Below are 21,244 nucleotides of genomic sequence, written 5' to 3' on the forward strand. Positions count from 1 at the left end.
TAGATATTTAAGAGCAGCATGGTCAGTGTACACAATCACTTTTGATCCTACTAAGTATGATCTAAACTTGTCAATAGCATAAACCACTGCAAGCAATTCTTTTTCTGTGGTTGTGTAATTTTTCTGGGCATCATTTAAAATACGGCTAGCATAATAAATGACATGCAGAAGCTTGTTATGCCTCTGTCCCAGTACTACACCAATGGCATAGTCACTGGCATCACACATTAGTTCAAATGGTAATGTCCAGTCTGGTGCAGAAATAACTGGTGCTGTGACCAGCTTAGCTTTCAGAGTTTCAAACGCCTGCAGACACTCTGTGTCAAACACAAATAGCATGTCAGCAGCTAGCAGATTGCTCAGAGGTTTTGCAATTTTTGAAAAATCCTTTATAAACCTCCTATAGAATCCTGCATTCCCCAGAAAGCTTATGATTGCCTTAACATTGGCAGGTGGTGGTAATTTTTCAATTACTTCCACTTTAGCTTGATACACCTCTATTCCCTTGTTCGAAATTTTGTGCCCAAGGACAATCCCTTCAGTCTCCATAAAGTGATATTTTTCCCAGTTTAAAACCAGGTTAGTCTCTTGGCATCTTTTCAGAACCAGTGTCAGGTGATCAAGACAGGAGCTGAATGAGTCTCCATATACTGAGAAGTCATCCATGAAGACTTCCAGAAATTTTTCCACCATATCAGAGAAAATAGAGAGCATGCATCTCTGAAAGGTTGCAGGCGCATTACATAGCCCAAATGGCATCCTTCTGTAAGCAAACACTCCAGATGGACATGTGAATGATGTTTTCTCTTGATCTTGGGGATCTACTGCAATTTGGTTGTAGCCTGAATATCCATCCAAAAAGCAGTAATAATCATGACCTGCTACTCTTTCTAGCATCTGGTCTATGAATGGTAAAGGAAAATGATCCTTTCTGGTGGCTGTATTGAGCCTTCTGTAGTCAATACACATGCGCCACCTTGTAACTGTTCTTGTAGGAACCAGTTCATTTTTTTCATTATGAACCACTGTCATACCTCCCTTTTTGGGGACAACTTGAACAGGGCTCACCCAAGGGCTATCAGAAATAGGATAAATAATCCCAGCCTCTAGTAACTTGGTGACCTCCTTCTGCACCACTTCCTTCATGGCTGGATTTAGCCGCCTCTGTGGTTGAACCACTGGCTTAGCATCATCCTCCAATAGGATTTTGTGCATGCATCTAGCTGGGCTTATGCCCTTAAGGTCATTTATGGACCACCCAAGAGCTGTCTTGTGTGTCCTTAGCACTTGAATTAGTGCTTCCTCTTCCAGTAGATTTAAAGCAGAGCTTATGATCACTGGAAAAGTGTCACCTTCTCCCAGAAATGCATATTTCAGGGATGGTGGAAATGGCTTGAGCTCAGGTTTAGGAGGTGTTTCCTCTTCCTGAGGAAGTTTCAGAAGTTCTTTCAATTCTTCTAAATCCTCCAAATCAGGCTGAACATCTTTAAATATGTCTTCCATCTCTGATTCGAGACTCTCAGCCATGTTGATCTCCTCTACCAAAGAGTCAATAAGATCAACTTTCATGCAGTCTTTGGGTGTGTCTGGATGCTACATGGCTTTGACAGCATTTAACTTGAACTTATCCTCATTGACCCTCAGGGTTACTTCCCCCTTTTGGACATCAATGAGAGTTCGTCCAGTTGCTAGGAAAGGTCTTCCTAGAATGAGAGTAGCACTCTTGTGCTCTTCCATTTCCAGCATCACAAAGTCAATGGGAAAGGCGAATGGCCCAACCCTGACGATCATGTCTTTAATCACGCCTGATGGGTATTTAATGGAGCCATCAGCAAGTTGGAGACATATTCGGGTTGGTTTGACTTCTTCAGTTAAACCAAGCTTTCTGATAGTGGATGCAGGTATTAGATTGATGCTTGCCCCAAGATCACATAAATTTGTCTTGGTGCAATTACCCTCTAATGTGCACGGTATCAGAAAGCTCCCGGGATCCTTAAGCTTTTCTGGGAAGATTTTCAGAATGACTGCACTACATTCTTCAGTGAGGAGAACTCTTTCAGTTTCTCTCCAATCCTTCTTATGACTCAAGATCTCTTTCATGAACTTGGCATAAGAGGGTATTTGCTCAAGTGCCTCTGCAAACGGAATCTTTATTTCAAGAGTCCTGAGATAGTCTACAAAGCGAGCAAATTGCTTATCCTGCTCCTCTTGGCGGAGTTTTTGAGGATAAGGCATCTTGGCTTTGTATTCCTCAACCATAGTTCATGCAGGTTTATTTCCTACAGAGGTGGTTGGAGAAGCCTTTTTAGAGGGGTTGTTATCAGCACTTGTGTGTGTCTGATCCCTCACTGGCATTTGAATGCCAGAGTTAGAAGCTGGAGTGGCGTTGGACGCCAACTCCTTACTTGTTCTTGGCGTTTGAACACCAGAACTGAGCTTCCATTGGGCATTTGACGCCAAATCCCTGCCTGTTTCTGGCGTTTGGATGCCAAAGTTATTCTTCTCTGGGCTCTTACTGTCCTCAGAGGGATTTTGAATAGCATTTTATTCATTTCTTGGCTTCCTGCTGCCTTGAAGTGAGGTATTTAATGTTTTCCCACTTCTTAATTGAATTGCTTGGCACTCTTCTGTTATTTGTTTTGATAACTGTTGTTCTGTTTTCTTCAACTGTACCTCCATATTTATATTAGCCATTCTTGTGTCTTTAGTATCTCCTTGAATTCGGCCAGCTGTTTTGTTAGAAAGTCTAATTGCTGATTGAATTCAGTAACTTGTTCTGCAGGACTGAGTTCAGCAGTTACTGTTTTAGCCTCTTCTTTCATGGAAGATTCACTATTTAAGTACAGATGCTGATTTCTGGCAACTGTATCAATGAGCTCTTGAGCTTCTTCAATTGTCTTTCTCATGTGTATAGATCCACCAGCTGAGTGGTCTAGAGAAATCTGAGCTTTCTCTGTAAGCCCATAATAGAAGATGTCTAGCTGCACCCATTCTGAAAACATTTCAGAGGGGCATTTTCTTAACATCTCTCTGTATCTCTCCCAGGCATCATAAAGAGATTCATTATCTCCTAGTTTAAAGCCTTGGATGTCCAGCCTTAGCTGTGTCATCTGTTTTGGAGGGAAGTATTGATTCAGGAATTTTTCTGACAGCTGTTTCCATGTCCTTATGCTAGCCAAATGGAAACAGTAATAATCTGTAGACATCCTGATCTACTTTCTTATCATGTACTGTGTCAGCAATCTGTAAAAACTGTGCCAGAAACTCTGTAGGTTCTTCTTGTGGAAGACCGGAATACTAGCAACTTTGCTGCACCATGATAATGAGCTGAGGATTCAACTCAAAGCTACTGACTCCAATGGAGGGTATATAGATACTACTCCCATATGAAGCAGTAGTGGGGTTAGCATATGACCCCAGAGTCCTTCTGGACTGTTCATTTCCACTTCAGTCCATGATGGAGAAAGGGAGATGATGCGGATTGCAAAAAATATTTTTTTTTTGAAAACCGAAATTAAAATAAAATAAAATAAAATAAAATAAATAAAAAATTGACTATAAATTCGAAAATTTGAAGAAAAATAAATAAAAGAAAATTGAAAACTAAATTAATTAATTAAAAAGATTAGAAAAAGATGTGGGTGAGGATTTTCGAAAAAAATGAAGAGAGAGAAATTGGTTAGGAAGTTTTGAAAAAGATATATCTTAAAATTAAAGATACTTGTAAGAAAATAAAATTAAAAAAATAAAAAAAAAAGATATGAAAAAGATTTGATTTTAAAATTTGAGATTAGAAAAGATGAGATAGGCTAGGTAAGACAAGATAAGGAATTTAAATTAAAAAGTTTTGAAAATTAAATTTTAAATTTGAATTTTGAAATTTGAAATAAGATAAGATAAGATTTTGAAAAAGATATGATTTTTTTTTTTGAAAAAGATTTGAATTTTGAAATTTTAAAACTAAGATAAGATAAAATAAAAAATTTTAAAATAAAATCTGAATTTTTAAAAGGAAAATTCGAAAAATCAATTAAAATAAAGGAAAAAGATATTTTTGAATTTAAAGAGGAAAGAGAAAAATAATAAGATAGCAAAAGACTTAGAATTTTTAGATCTAATGCTCCTTGTTTTCAAAAATTTTGGAGGAAAAACACCAAGGAATACCAAACTTAAAAATTTTAAGATCAAGACACAAGGAAAACTCAAGAACACTTTGAAGACTCACAAGAACAACAAGAACAAAAGAAAGAACACCAAACTTAAAATTTTTAGAAAACCTTAATAAAATTTTCGAAAATTATAGAAAGATTGACAAGAAAACACCAAACTTAAAGTTTGGCACAAGATTTAATCAAAGAAAAATTATTTTTAAAAAAAGATTTTAAAAACAAGATACCCAATTACCAAGAACATAAACCAACGCTCTAGCCAATTGAGCTGTAAATGTAACACTTGTTTTAAAGAAGTATTTTTAATAACTAAGAATAAATTTTTTTCGAAAACTAATGTTTTGAAAAAGCACAAGAAAAACAAGAAAAGAAACAGAACAAGAAAAACTAAAGATCAAACAAGAAAAATAAACAAGAACAACTTGAAGATCCAGGAAAAACAAAGAACACAAATTTGAAAATTTAAAGGAAAGTATAAAATATGCAATTGACACCAAACTTAAAATATAAAACTAAACTTGAACAGAAAAGAAACTCAATTATTAGTAAAAAAAATAAAATTCCGAAAAACTTTTGAAAAAGAAAATAAGGATTCTAAAATTTTAACAAGAACAATAATAAAAGACTCAAAGACAAATCACAGATTAATAAAGAAAAATAAAAATCTTTTGAAAGATTTTTGAAAAGAAAGCAAAAGACTCTGACCCAAAAGACAAAATCTTCCTAATCTAAGCAACAGAATGAACCGTCAGTTGTTCAAACTCGAACAATCCCCGGCAACGGCGCCAAAAACTTGGTGCACGAATTGTGAATCACACTTTTCACAACTCGTACCACTAACCAGCAAGTGCACTGGATCGTCCAAGTAATACCTTACGTGAGTAAGGGTCGAATCCCATGGAGATTGTTGGTTTGAAGCAACCTATGGTTATCTTGTAAATCTTAGTCAGGAGGTCAATTATAATTATCAGTTTGAATTGCAAAAAATAAAAGAGCACTAATTAAATACTTGTTCTGCAGTAATGGAGAATATGTTGGAGTTTTGGAGATGCTTTGTCTTCTGAATCTCTGCTTTTTCCCTGCTTTCTTCTTCACGCACGCAAGGTTCCTCCTATGGCAAGCTGTGTGTTGGTGGATCACCGTTGTCAATGGCTACCATCCGTCCTCTCAGTGAAAAGGGTCCAGGTGCCCTGTCACCACACGGCTAATCATCTGTCGGTTCCCACTCATGCTGGAATAGGATCCATTGATCCTTTTGCATCTGTCACTATGCCCAGCCCTTGTGAGTTTGAAGCTCGTCACAGTCATTCAATCCCTGAATCTTACTCGGAATACCACAGACAAGGTTTAGACTTTCCGAATTCTCAAGAATGCTGCCAATGGATTCTAGCTTATACCACGAAGATTCTGATTAAGAAATCCAAGAGATATTCATTCAATCGAAGGTAGAACGGAGGTGGTTGTCAGGTATGCGTTCATAGGTTGAGGATGATGATGAGTGTCATGGATCATCACATCCATCATATTGAAGTGCGAATAAACATCTTAGATAGAAACAAGCGTGTTTGAATAGAAAACAGAAATAGTTGCCTTAATTCATCGAAACACAGTAGAGCTCCTTACCCCTAACAATGGAGTTCAGAGACTCATGCCGTCAAAGAGTACAAAGTTCAGATCTAAAAAATGTCATGAGGTTTGAAAATAGACCTCTAAAAGTTGTTTAAATACTAAACTAGTAACCTAGGGTTACAGAAAATAAATAAACTATGATAGATGGTGCAGAAATCCACTTATGGAGCCCACTTGGTGTATGTTGGGGCTGAGACTTAAGCTTCTCACGTGCCTATGCTGTTTTTGGAGTTAAACGCCAGGTTGTAACCTGTTTCTGGAGTTCAACTCCCATTTGTAACCTGTTTCTGGCGTTTGACGCCAGACTGCAACATGGAACTGGTGTTGAACGCTAGTTTATGTCATCTATCATTGAGCAAAGTATGGACTATTATATATTTCTGGAAAGCGCTGCATGTCTACTTTCCAATGCAATTGAGAGTGTGCCATTTGGAGTTCTCTAGCTCCAGAAAATTCACTTTGAGTGCAGGGAGGTCAGAATCCAATAGCATCAGCAGTCCTTTTTCAGCCTGAATTAGATTTTTGCTCAGCTCCCTAAATTTTAGCCAGAAAATACATGAAATTACAGAAAAACACACAAACTCATAGTAAAGTCCAGAATTGTGATTTTTATTTAAAAAATAATAGAAATATAATAAAACTAACTAAATTACACTGAAAACATACTAAACACAATGCCAAAAAGCGTATAAATTATCCGCTCATCAGGAGGCCACAACCAAACTCTAAGTTTGGTGTTCAGAGGCCCCAACCCTGCTCTGATTATCTGTGAGGCTCCATGAGAGCTCACTATCAAGCTATTGACATTAAAGAATCGCTTATTAATTAAAAAATCAAAAACAGAATGAAAAATAGAATGAAAAATAGCTCACCCTGGAGGAAGAGCTTATTGGCGTTTAAATGCCAGTAAGAGTAGCAGAATGGGCGTTAAACAGGCACCAGACTGGCGTTTAACTCCAGAACAGAGCATCTAATTGGTGTTTAACGCCAAGAATGAGAGAAAAGCTGGCGTTAAACGCCAGAAACAAGTAGCAACCTAGCGTTTAACGCCAGAAGTGCACTCTAAGGGCGTTTTGCACGCCTAAATGGAGCAGGGATGTTAAGTCCTTGACCCCTCAGGATCTGTGGACCCCACAGGATCCCCACCTACCCCACATCTTCTTCTCCCCTTCATAACACTCTTCCCCAAATACCCTTCACCAATCACCTCCATACCACTTCCCCAAATACTCTTCACCACTCACATCCATCCACTCTTCCCCAAAAACCCCACCTACCTCCATATTCAAAATCCTTTCCCTCCCAAACCCACCCTAATACACGAAACCTAACCCTTCCCCCACCCCTATATAAACCCCTCAACACTACCTCATTTACACATATTACAAACACTTCTTCCCCCCTTGGCCGAATACACTCTTCCCCTCCATCTCCTCTATTTTCTTCTTCTTCTACTATTTTCCTTCTTCTTTTGCTTGAGGACGAGCAAACATTTTATGTTTGGTGTGGTAAAAGCGTTGCTTTTTGTTTTTTCATAACCATTAATGGCACCTAAGGCCAGAGAAACCTCAAGAAAAAGGAAAGGGAAGGCAATTGCTTCCACCATTCGGCCATGCCCGGACCACTTTCACTTATATATTTTTCAACGGTGGAGTTTCTACACCCCATAGATTAAGGTGTGGAGCTCTGCTGTTCCTCATGAATTAATGTAAAGTACTATTATTTTTCTATTCAATTCAAGCTTATTCTTATTCCAAGATATTCACTCGTACTTCAATCTGATGAATGTAATGACCCGTGACACTCATCATCATTCTCCCCTATGAACGCGTGCCTGACAACCACTTCCGTTCTATCTGCAATAGCTTGAGCGTTTATCTCTTGGGCTCCTTGTTCAAATCAGAGTCTTCGTGGTATAAGCTAGAATTATTGGAAGCCATTCTTAAGATCCAAAAAGTCTAAACCTTGTCTGTGGTATTCCGAGTAGGATCCGGGATGGGATGACTGTGACAAGCTTCTAACTCACGAGTGCTGGGCGTAGTGACAGACGCAAAAGGATTAACGGATCCTATTCCAACATGAGTGAGAACCGACAGATGATTAGCCGTGCGGTGACAGCGCATTTGGACCACTTTCACTGAGAGGACGGGAGGTAGCCATTGACGACGGTGATGCCCAACATACAGCTTGCCATAGAAAGGAGTATGAATGATTGAATGAAGGCAGTGAGAAAGCAGAGATTTATAAGGAACAAAGCATCTCCATACACTTATCTGAAATTCTCACCAATGAATTACATAAGTATCTCCATCTTATTCTATATTTTATTTATATTTTAATTATCAAAATCCCAAAACCATTTGAATCCGCCTGACTGAGATTTACAAGGATGACCATAGCTTGCTTCAAGCCGACAATCTCCGTAGGATCGACCCTTACTCACGTAAGGTTTATTACTTGGACGACCCAGCGCACTTGCTGGTTAGTTGTGCAAAGCTGTAAAGAAGAATTGAGATTTTGATTGTGTGTACCAAGTTTTTGGCGCCATTGAGATCACAATTTCGTGCACCAGAATACTTATATACGCGTGCGCGTGGATGCGAGTTCCCCAACTCCAGTTTTTGAAAGCTTTTCGAAGATGTTGGACCCAGCGTTTGAGTAGCAACGTTCCCTCAAACGTTGCTTTATCCACGCGTGCACATCTCCTACGCGTGTGCATGGATTTTCAGAATAATGGATTACGAGTATGCGTTGCATGTGCGTGCGTGTCGATACACTTTTTCAAAATTAAGATTTTGGAACTCAGATTGCACACGTTGGCATCAGCGTTGGACTGTCAACGTTCCCTCAAACATTTCTTTATCTAGGCATTCGCGTAACCTACACGTGCGCGTGGATTGTCAAAATTGCAAATCCACGCTTGTGCGCATAGCACGCGTATGCGTCGCCACATTTTTCCCATTTTCCAGAAAGCTCATTACATCAAAAACATTGGGGGTAACGTTGGCTTGCCAACGTTCCCTCCAACGTGGGCACTGATAAACCCCAATTTTGTAGTTTATATTGTGTAGAATTTGGGGGTTTTTGTCAATATTTCTCAGACTTATTCACAAGAAATGCATGGTTTTGTGTTCTCTTCCTAATATTGCTCCATGATGAAAAACATGCTTATTTTACCTTAAAATTGCTATATTTTGATCCTCTTTTATTGTCATTCGATGCCGTGATGTATTTGTTGAGTGATTTCAGAAATTATAGGGCAAGGATGGCCTAGAAGAGAGAAAGAAAGCATGCACAAAAGGGAGGAGCATGAAGACTTAGATTTTGGGAACTTTAGCACCGATGCGCACGTGCACCTCGCGCGCACACGTGGATGAGGATAGTTGGAAGCAGCGCGCAAGGATGGACGCATCCGCGCGGATCCGAGAATTCCCACCGACGCGCACGCGCACATGGCGCGCACGCGTGGATCACAAAAGCAACCGGCGCGCACGCACGCATGGCGCGCACGCGCGGAAAGCTACACGTGACCTCATTAAAGAAAATCGTGCCTGGAAATTTCTGAGGCTCATCAGGCCCAAATTCAAGCTGTTTCTGCATGGAAAAGACCCAAGGATGCTAGGGGAAAGGGGGATCAATCATTTTACACTTAGACATAATTTTAGTTAGTTTTTTGGTTCTTTGTTCTTCTAGAGAAAGAAACCTTTGTTCCTCTCTAGATCTAGCTTTGATTTGATCTTCCCTTGTTGAATTCTGAATTGGATCTTGTCAATTACTAGTTATAATTGTTTAATTTGAATTCTCTAGTATAATTTTGTTTAGATCTTGTGTTATTTTTATGTTTCCTTGTTGTTTGTTATTTTGTACCCATTTCATGAACCTTGTAGATCTTGATTTGTTAATGTTGTATTGATGATTTTCATGAGTAATTGTGTTGTTTGAGTGATTGTATGTTGATAATTGTTAGTGGGTACATGTTAGTTCCAATTTAATTGCAACTTGAATAGATCCTTTATTAATGCTTACCATGTGTTTGATGAAATGTTTCCTTTGATTATGGAGTAGTCCTTTTTACTCTTGGCCTAGGCTAAGAGAATTGGATAAACTTGAGTCATTGGGTCTAATGGATTTGATGATTTGGGAACCTTTAGTGGTCAATTTGATAGCCATTGACACTAGTCTACTATCAAGTTAATTGGTAGTTAGGTTGGACCTTATGGGTTGATGTTGACCAAACCATTTAACATACTTCAAGTATAGAAGTAACCTTAATGAGTTTCGTTCCTCATAATGGTCAAGATATGGTTATTAGACAAGGATAGTGACCCCAATTCCCATGTCTAGCCAAGAGTTTCTTTTATCATTCATATTTGAAAACCCAAAAATCTTGATAGCTTTATCTTAGTTGTAGTTACTTGTTTAGTTTAGAATAGAATTACTTTGGATGTTATTTTATGAGTTTGGAATTATTTACATTTTGCTCTAATTATTTACATTAGTTTCTTGCATGCCAAGATTACTTGCTTGTTAAGATTTCTAGTTTAATTTCTTGCTCATGACTTGCGATCCCGGATTTCTAACCAATGTTGAAGCAATGTTTACCCATTCCTTGTGAGACGACCCGAGGTTTGAATACTTCGGTTACTTTTATTGGGGTTGAACTTGTGACAACCAAATTCCCTTCTAAATTTGATACTCGAGGATTGTTGTTGGGAAGAGCTATACTTGCAACGGGATTTTATTGAGGAATTCTATACCAACATAGTCCACGGGGGCCATCAAATTTTTGGCGCCGTTGCCGGGGAATGGTTGCAACATATGCCTTGATATTGGTTATGTGAATATGTGAATATTGTAGATAGTTTACTTTCTTTTAATACTTAGCCATAGTTTAGATTTCTTTTGTATGTGTGCTATGACTCCCAAGTTTGATGACTCGGTCTCAACCAAATTCTGGTGTAGCCGAGTTTGATCCTGAGATTGAAAGAACCTTGTTACACACTCGGCAAGCTAGACAGCGATTGGATTATACGGCTAGTACTTTGGCCTCCCTTGAGGAACATACCGAATCACTAGACGGTACCGATAGTGACTTGGAGTCCGCTACTTCTTATTCTTCTGTTGGCACTACTAATACATCTTTGCATCCTACAGATGAGCCATACATGGCGGAACCACGATCGATCACTTTGTATGAGCAAGGAGCTCTGGATATCATACTCCAACCTTTGCAAGCAAGGTATCCTAACCTTGATCCAAACTTTGTTGAAGAGTAGCTTGATAAATCTACTTCCTAAGTATCATGGGTTGCCGGGTCAAGACCCCATCCGACATCTGAGAGATTTTCAAGATGCTTGTTCTACGGCTCGAAGGCATGGAGCTGATGAGTTGGCTATTATGGTTTTTGCCTTCCCTTTCTCTCTTGAAGGGCAAGCAAAAATGTGGTTTTATTCACAACCAGATGAGATTGTGACTAATTGAGATTTCTTGAGAAGAGAGTTTCTAGAAAAATTCTTCCCACCGGAGAAGACCGACTACATCCGGAAGGAGATTTCAGGTATAATGCAAAAGGACCAAGAGAGTTTGTACGAGTATTGGACTCGGTTCAAGAGGCTATTATAATCTTGTCCACACCATGGATTCAACACTCACTTGCTCATTAGTTACTTCACCGGAGGTCTTTGTGCGGAAGATAGAAGATTACTCACCGCTTTTAGTGGTGGTTCTCTTTCAAAGAACAAGACGAAAGGAGAAGCTTGGAAATTTATAAATGATATTGCCGAAGCTACGCAACATGTAAAGGTGAGAAGTAATCCTCTTAAGGGTGTGGTAGAACCATCCCCTTCTGAAGCAAGCTTAACCGAGGCGCTTGGGGACATGACTACTATCCTCACTCAAATACAAAAAGATCAAAAGGAATACTACTCCATCCAAGCCATCCAAGCCCCACCTCAAGTTGCTCAACTTGAAGGCCCTCCTAGAATTTGTGGTTTGTGCTCTAGCACCACGCATTACACCGATCAATGCCATCAAATTCAAGAGGAGCATGCTCTTGTTGTGGCCAATGTGAATTACAACAACTTTCCGCCCTATCCTTCTCAAGGCCAAAACAACTACTCTCATGGTAGTAATCAAAATCAAAGGTAGAGGGATAATGCACAAGGGAGCAATCAAAACCAAAGATAGAACAAATCTTCTTCTCATTACAACAACAACCAATCTTCATCTCAATACCACCACAACAACAACAACCACCAAGCCAACCAAAAACACCACAACCAAAACCAAAATAACTACACCAAATACCAAGCACCACACCATAGACAACAATCCAACCAATCCTCTTCATCTTCCACCAATTAAGTTGATGAGCTTAGAGCCACTGTGGATAAATGGGACGAGGGCTATAAGGCTCAATTCGAGGCAATGAATGCTCAATTGGCCAATATCACCGATATGATCTCAAAGATGGCCATGCCCTCCAACAACACCAACCAACCCTCAAGCTCCTCTAGCCTCCCTTCCCAACCCCAACCAAATCCCAAGGACGGTCTCAACGCCATCACTCTACGGTCGGGGACTACATTGGAGGAGATACCTCCTAGGGTCATGGAAGACATTCATGACGAAGAGGTGGTCATTGAAGCTCCACATGAAGAGGAGGAGGTAGACAAAAGGCATGATGAAGAAGGAGTAAGCCTTAAGGAACCCAAGAGGAAAGCTATAGTGGATGAGTCCATTCCTATCCCATTCCCTTCCTTGGTAAAGAAAGCAAAGAAAACTCCGGAATTCGATTTAAACATGCTTCAAGTGTTCAAGAAAGTTGAGGTAACCATACCACTTCTTGATGCTATCCAACAAATTCCAAAGTATGCAAAATTTCTGAAAGACTTGTGTACACACAAAGATAGGATAGAGAGTTGGAGACATTATCCTTGGGTAGTTCCATTTCTTCCTTGATGGAACCTATTCCAAAGAAATGTGGTGACCCTGGACCTTGTTTGGTGTCTTGTTGTACTGGTGGGCGCAGTTTTCATGACTGTATATGTGACCTAGGAGCTTGCGTAAGCATCATGCCACTTTCTATCTTTGTGCGGTTGAATTTAACTCCATTAAAAAAGTCGACGGCGAAGTTTGCATTAGCCGATAAAAGTGTGATCACTGTGATGGGAATAGAAGAAGATGTACTTGTGGCAATCAAGGACTTGGTCTTTTCGGTCGACTTTTACATCCTTGAAATGCCTCTGGTGCACGAAATTGTGATGTCCAGGCTCAAACAATCCCTGGCAACGTGAGCAACTTGGTACGCGCAATCGTGATTACACTTTGATTATGTAAAATTCATGGCTCTTTCTTTCCCTGGCAATGGCGCCAAGAACATGGTGCCAATACCATGGTTCACAACTTCGATACAACTAACTAGCAAGTGTACTGGGTCGTCCAAGTAATACCTTACGTGAGTAAGGGTCGAATCCCACGGAGATTGTTGGTATGAAGCAAGCTATGGTCACCTTGCGAATCTCAGTTAGGCAGATATAAATTAATAAGGGTGTTTTCGAATAATAAATAAAAGAAGGGATAGAAATACTTATGTAAATTCATCGGTGAGAATTTCAGATAAGCGAATGGAGATGCTTTCGATCCTCTGAACCTCTGCTTTTCTGCTATCTTCATCCAATCACTCTTACTCCTTTCATGGCTGGCTTTATGCAAGGGCATCACCGTTGTCAGTGGCTACATCCCCTCCTCTCAGTGAAAAATATGCTCACATGCTCTGTCACAGCACGGCTAATCATCTGTCGGTTCTCGATCATGCTGGAATAGGATTCACCCTCCTTTTGCGTCTGTCACTAACGCCCAGCACTCGCGAGTTTGAAGCTCGTCACAGTCATTCAATCATTGAATCCTACTCGGAATACCACAGACAAGGTTTAGACTTTCTGGATTCTCTTGAATGCCGCCATCATTCTAGCTTACGCCACGAAGATTCTGGTTAGGAGATCTAAGACATATTCATTCTAGCTTATTTCATGTAGAACGGAAGTGTTTGTCAGGCACGTGTTCATAGGGGAGAATGGTGATGAGCGTCACACATAATCATCACCTTCATCACGTTCTTGGGTGCGAATGGATATCTTAGAAGCGAAATAAGATGAATTGAATAGAAAACAGTAGTACTTTGCATTAATCTTTGAGAAACAGCAGAGCTCCACACCTTAATCTATGGAGTGTAGAAACTCTACCGTTGAAAATACATAAGTGAAAGGTCCAGGCATGGCCGAGATGGCCAGTCCTCAAACGTGATCTAAGATAGCATACCACTGATCAAAGATAGATGGTCCAAAAGACGTCTAATACAATAGTAAAAGGTCCTATTTATAATAAACTAGCTACTAGGGTTTATATGAGTAAGTAATTGATGCATAAATCCACTTCCGGGGCCCACTTGGTGTGTGTTTGGGCTGAGCTTGAGTGTTGCACGTGTAGAGATCCTTCTTGGAGTTGAACGCCAGCTTTTGTGCCAGTTTGGGCGTTCAACTCTGGTTTTGGCTCCTTTTCTGGCGCTGGACGCCAGATTTGGGCAGAAAGCTGGCGTTGAATGCCAGTTTACATCATCTATTCTTGGCCAAAGTATAGACTATTATATATTTCTGGAAAGCCCTGGATGTCTACTTTCCAACGCAATTAGAAGCGCGCCATTTCGAGTTCTGTAGCTCCAGAAAATCCATTTTGAGTGCAGGGAGGTCAGAATCCAACAGCATGAGCAGTCCGTCTTCAACCTCTGAATCTGATTTTTGCTCAAGTCCCTCAATTTCAGCCAGAAAATACCTGAAATCACAGAAAAACACACAAACTCATAGTAAAGTCCAGAAATGTGAATTTAACATAAAAACTAATGAAAACATCCCTAAAAGTAACTAGATCCTTCTAAAAACATACTAAAAACAATGTCAAAAAGCGTATAAATTATCCGCTCATCACAACACCAAACTTAAATTGTTGCTTGTCCCCAAGCAACTGAAAATCAAATAGGATAAAAAGAAGAGAATATACTATAAATTCCAAACTATCAATGAAACATAGCTCCAATCAAATGAGCGGGACTTATAACTTTTTGCCTCTTGAATAGTTTTGGCATCTCACTTTATCCATTAAGGTTCAGAATGATTGGCATCTATAGGAACTTCAGATTTCGAATAGTGTTATTGACTCTCCTAGTTCAGTATGATGATTCTTGAACACATCTTCTTTATGAGTCTTGGCCGTGGCCCTAAGCACTTTGTTTTCCAGTATTACCACCGGATACATAAATGCCACAGAGACATAATTGGGTGAACCTTTTTAGATTGTGACTCAGCTTTGCTAAAGTCCCCAATTAGAGGTGTCCAGGGTTCTTAAGCACACTCTTTGTTTTTGCTTTGGACCTTGACTTTAACCGCTCAGTCTAAAGTTTTCACTTGACACCTACACGCCACAAGCACATGGTTAGGGACAGCTTGGTTTAGCCGCTTAGACCAGGATTTCATTCCTTTAGGCCCTCCTATTCACTGATGCTCAAAGCCTTGGGATCCTTTTTATTTGCCCTTGCCTTTTGGTTTTAAAGGTTATTGGCTTTTTCTGCTTGCTTTTTCTTTCTATTTTTTTTCTATTTTTTTTTTCGCCTATCTTTTTTTTTCTGCAAGCTTTGTTCTTTGCTGCTTTTTCTTGCTTCAAGAATCATTTTTATGATTTTTCAGATTATCAAATAACATGTCTCCTAGTCATCATTCTTTCAAGAGCCAACATATTTAACATTCTTAAACAACAACTTCAAAAGACATATGCACTGTTCAAGCATACATTCAGAAAACAAGAAGCATTGTCACCACATCAATATAATTAAGCTAAGTTCAAGGATAAATTCGAAACTCATGTACTTCTTGTTCTTTTGAATTAAAACATTTTTCATTTAAGAGAGGTGATGGATTCATAGGACATTCATAACTTTAAGACATAGTTACTACTACTAATGATCATGTAATGAAGACACAAACATAGATAAACACATAACATAGAAAACGAAAAATAGAAGAAATAAGAACAAGGAATGAATCCACCTTAGTGATGGTGGCGTTTCCTTCTTGAGGAACCAATGATGTCCTTGAGCTCTTCTATGTCTCTTCCTTGTCCTTGTTGCTCCTCCCTCATTGCTTTTTGATCTTCTCTTATTTCATGAAGCATGATGGAGTGCTCTTGATGTTCCACCCTTAGTTGTCCCATATTGGAACTCAATTCTCCTAGGGAGGTGTTGATTTGCTCCCAATAATTTTGTAGAGGAAAGTGCATTTGAGGCATCTCCGGGATCTCATGGAAATGAGTTTCTTGCGCCTCTTGAGCTCCATGACTGGGCTCTCTTGCTTGATCCATCTTTTTCTTAGTGATGGGCTTGTTCTCTTTAATGAGGATATCTCCCTCTATGTCAATTCCAGCCGAATTGCATAGGTGGCAAATGAGGTGAGGAAAGGCTAACCTTGCCATGGTGGAGGACTTGTCAGCCACCTTGTAGAGTTCTTGAGGTATAATCTCATGAACTTCCACCTCTTCTCCAATTATGATGCTATGGATCATGATGGCCCGGTCTATAGTAACTTCAGACCGGTTACTAGTGGGAATGATTGAGCATTGAATAAACTCCAACCATCCTCTAGCTATAGGCTTGAGGTCCAATCTTCTTAGTTGAACCGGCTTGCCTTTGGAGTCAATCTTCCATTGAGCTCCTTCCACGCATATGTCCATAAGGACTTGGTCCAACCTTTGATTAAAGTTGACCCTTCTAGTGTAGGGGCGTTCATCTCCTTGCATCATGGGCAAGTTAAACGCCAACCTCACATTTTCCGGACTAAAATCTAAGTATTTCCCCCGAACCATTGTAACATAGTTCTTTGGATCCGGGTTCTTACTTTGATCATGGTTCTTGGTGATCCATGCATTGGCATAGAACTCTTGAACCATTAGGATGCCGACTTGTTGGATGGGATTTGTTAGAACTTCCCAACCTCTTCTTTGAATTTCATGTCGGATCTCCGGATACTCATTTCTTTTGAGTTTGAAAGGGACCTCGGGGATCACCTTCTTTTTGGCCACAACATCATAGAAGTGGTCTTGATGGGCTTTGGAGATGAACCTTTCCATCTCCCATGACTCGGATGTGGAAGCTCTTGTCTTCCCTTTCCCCTTTCTAGAGGATTCTCCGGTCTTAGGTGCCATCAATGGTAATGGAAAAAAAAAAAGCTTATGCTTTTACCACACCAAACTTAGAATATTGCTCGCCCTCGAGCAATAAACAAAAGAATAGAAGAAGAAGAAGAAGAAGAAGAAGAAGAAGAAGAAATATGGAGAGGGAGAGGGAGATGTGGTTTCGACCAAGAGGAGTGAAGAGGGATGTGTTGTGTGAATTTGATGAAGAATGGAGGTCTTTATATAGGGAAGGGAGGGGGGAGGTTTCGGCCATATGGGTGGGTTTGGGTGGGAAATTGGTTTTGAATTTTTGAAAGTAGGTGGAGTTTATGAGGTAGGTTTATAGGGAAGAGTGGATGGATGTGAGTGGTGAAGAGGTGATGGGGAAGAGAGATTGAGGTGATTGGTGAAGGGTTTTTTTGGGGAAGAGTGTTTATGGGGTTGTGTGAAAGAGAGTGGTGAGAAGAAGTGAGTGGAGGTAGGTGGGGATCCTGTGGGGTCCACAGATCCTGAGGTGTTCAAGGATTTACATCCCTGCACCCATTAGGCATGTAAAAATGCCTTTGCACACAACTCTGGGCGTTCAGCGCCAGGTTGGTGGCCATTTTGGGCGTTCAACGCCCATTTGTGTGCCATTTCTGGCGTTGAACGCCAGAACCATGCCTGTTCTGGCGTTCAGCGCCCAGAAGCTGCCCATTTTGGGCATTCAGCGCCAGAACCATGCTCTGTTCTGGCGCTGAATGCCAGACAAATGCTCCTCCAGGGTGTGATTTTTCTTCTGCTGTTTTTGATTCCGTTTTCAATTTTTATATTTATTTTGTGACTCCACATGATCATGAACCTATAAAGACATATAACTAAGAAAAATATAGTTAGATAAATAAAAATTGGGTTGCCTCCCAACAAGCGCTTCTTTAATGTCAATAGCTTGATAGTGGGCTCTCATGGAGCCTCACGGATGTTCAGAGCATTGTTGAAACTCTCCAACACCAAACTTAGAGTTTGGATATGGGAGTTCAACACCAAACTTTGAGTTTGGTTGTGGCCTCCCAACACCAAACTTAGAGTTTGACTGTGGGGGCTCTGGTTGACTCTGCTTTGAAAAAAGTTTTTTCTGCTTCCTCTCCATGGTTGCAGAGGGAGATCCTTGAGTTTTAAACACAAGGGAGTCCTCATTCCATTGAAGGACCATTTCACCTCTGTCAACATCAATCACAGCTCTTGCTGTGGCCAGGAAAGGTCTTCCTAGGATGATGGATTCATCCTCTTCCTTTCCAGTATCCAGGACTATGAAATCAGTAGGGATGTAAAGGCCTTCAACCTTTACTAATATGTCCTCTACTTGTCTATTGCCTGTTTTCTTGAATTATCTGCCATCTCTAATGAGATTCTAGCAGCTTGCACCCCATAGATTCCCAGTTTCTCTATTATAGAGAGGGGCATGAGGTTTATTCCTGAACCAAGGTCACACAGAGCTTTAAAGATCATAGTGCCTATGGTACAGGGTATTATGAACTTTCCAGGATCCTGTCTCTTCTGAGACAATGTCAGTTGATCCAGATCACTCAAATCATTGATGAACAAGGGAGGTTCAACTTCCCAAGTATCAATGCCAAATAATTTGGCATTCAGCTTCATGATTGCACCAAGAAACTTGGCAGTTTGCTCTTCAGTAACATCCTCATTCTCTTCAGAAGAGGAATACTCATCAGAGCTCATGAAGGGCATAAAGAGGTTCAATGGAATCTCTATGGTCTCTAGATGAGTCTCAAATTCCTTTGGTTCCTCAGAGGGAAGCTCTTTATTGGTCACTGGACGTCCCAGGAGGTCTTCCTCCTTGGGATTCACGTCCTCCTCTCCCTCATTGGGTTCGGCCATTTTGCTTATGTCAATGGCCTTGCACTCTCCTTTTGGATTCTCTTCTGTATTGCTTGGGAGAGTACTGGGAGGGATTTCAGTGATCCTTTTACTCAGCTGGCCCATTTGTGCTTCCAAATTTCTAATGGAAGACCTTGTTTCATTCATGAAGCTCACAGTGGCCTTGGATAGATCAGAGACTAGATTTGCTAAATTAGAAGCATTTTATTCAGAGTTCTCTATCTGTTGCTGAGTGGATGATGGAAAAGGTTTATTATTGTTAAACCTGTTTCTTCCACCATTATTAAAGCCTTGTTGAGGCTTTTGATCCTTCCATGAGAAATTTGGATGATTTTTCCATGATGAGTTATAGGTGTTTCCATAAGGTTCACCTAAGTAATTCACCTCTGCTATTGTAGGGTTCTCAGGATCATAAGCTTCTTCTTCATAAGAAGCCTCTTGAGTACTGTTGGATGCAGCTTGCATTCCATTCAGACTCTGAGAGATCATATTGACTTGCTGAGTCAATATTTTGTTTTGAGCCAATATGGCATTCAGAGTATCAACTTCAAGAACTCCCTTCTTCACAGGCGTCCCATTATTCACAGGATTCCTTTCAGAAGTGTACATGAACTGGTTATTAGCAACCATGTCAATGAGTTCTTGAGCTTCTGCAGGAATTTTCTTTAGGTGAATGGATCCACCTGCAGAAGTGTCCAGTGACATCTTTGATAGCTCAGATAAACCATCATAGAATATATCCAGGATGGTCCATTCTGAAAGCATGTCAGAAGGACACTTTTTGGTCAACTGTTTGTATCTTTCCCAAGCTTCATAGAGGGATTCACCTTCTTTCTGTCTGAAGGTTTGAACATCAGCTCTAAGCTTGCTCAGCTTTTGAGGAGGAAAGTACTTGGCTAAGAAAGCCGTGACCAGCTTATCCCAAGAGTTCAGGCTGTCTTTGGGTTGAGAATCCAACCATAATCTAGCTCTGTCTCTTACAGCAAAAGGGAAAAGCATGAGCCTATAGACTTCAGGATCTACTCCATTAGTCTTAACAGTATCACATATCTGCAAGAATTCAGTTAAGAACTGAAAAGGATCTTCAGATGGAAGTCCATGAAACTTGCAGTTCTGCTGCATTAGAGAAACTAATTGAGGTTTCAGCTCAAAGTTGTTTGCTCCAATGGCAGGAATGGAGATGCTTCTTCCATGTAATTTGGAATTAGGTGCAGTAAAGTCACCAAGCATCTTCCTTACATTATTATTATTTTCGGCTGCCATCTCCTCTGCCTGTTCGAAAATTTCTGAAAGGTTATCTCTGGATTGTTGTATTTTAGCTTCTCTTAGTTTCCTTTTTAGAGTCCTTTCAGGTTCTGGATCTGCTTCCACAAGAATGTTCTTATCCTTGCTCCTGCTCATATGACAAAGAAGAGGGCACAGAAAAATAATAATAATAGAAATCCTTTATACCACAGTATAGGGATTCCTTTGTGAGTGAAAAAAAAGAGGGAGATAAAGAATGTAATGGAATGGAAGAAACACAACTGTGAGGAGGGTAGAGATGTGAGATGAGATGTTAGTAGATGAATAAATAAATAGAATGAGATGAGAGAGGGAGAATTTTCGAAAAATATTTTTGAAAAAGAGTTAGTGATTTTCGAAAATGGTTTTTGAAAAATGTTAGTGTTTTTCGAAAATTTTTAAAATCAAAAATAAAAATTAAAATAATTAGTTAATTAAAAAGAAATTTTTGAAAAAGAGGGAAGATATTTTCGAAAATTAGAGAGAGAGAGTTAGTTAGGTAGTTTTGAAAAAGTTAAGAAACAAACAAAAAGTTAGTTAGTTAGTTGAAACAAATTTTGAAAAGATAAGAAGTTAGGAGGTTAGAAAAGATATTTTGAAACCAACTTTTTGAAAAAGGTAAGATAAGAAGATATTTTAGAAATTAGTTTTGAAAAAGATTTGATTTTTAAAATCTCAATTAATGACTTGATTCATAAGAAATCTCAAGATATGATTCTAGAACTTAAAGTTTGAATCTTTCTTAACAAGCAAGTAACAAACTTCAAATTTTTGAATCAAAACATTAATTGATTATGTTATTTTCGAAAATTTGGTATAAAAATAAGAAAAATATTTTTGAAAAATATTTTTGGAATTTTCGAAAATAACTAAGAATTTTGAAAAAGATTTAATTTTTGAAAAAGATTTTGAATAAGATAAGATTTTCAAATTGAAAATTTGATTTGACTCATGAGAAATAATTTGATTTTAAAAATTTTTGAAAAAGTCAATCCAAATTTTCGAATTTGATGAGAGAAAATGGGAAAGATATTTTTTTGATTTTTTTAATTTTTATGATGAGAGAG

General features: G+C 39.4%; 1 non-coding gene across 1 annotated transcript; it reads left to right on the forward strand.

The window, feature by feature from the left end:
- Window positions 1-19,652: 19,652 nt before the first annotated feature.
- LOC112787416 (small nucleolar RNA R71) lies at window positions 19,653-19,760 on the forward strand. The gene has a single exon (XR_003194831.1). It is a non-coding gene; the product is annotated as a small nucleolar RNA R71 (small nucleolar RNA).
- Window positions 19,761-21,244: the final 1,484 nt, after the last annotated feature.

The sequence above is a fragment of the Arachis hypogaea genome, chromosome 20 (assembly GCF_003086295.3).
Source record: "Arachis hypogaea cultivar Tifrunner chromosome 20, arahy.Tifrunner.gnm2.J5K5, whole genome shotgun sequence".
In the NCBI taxonomy this organism is placed as follows: domain Eukaryota; kingdom Viridiplantae; phylum Streptophyta; class Magnoliopsida; order Fabales; family Fabaceae; genus Arachis; species Arachis hypogaea.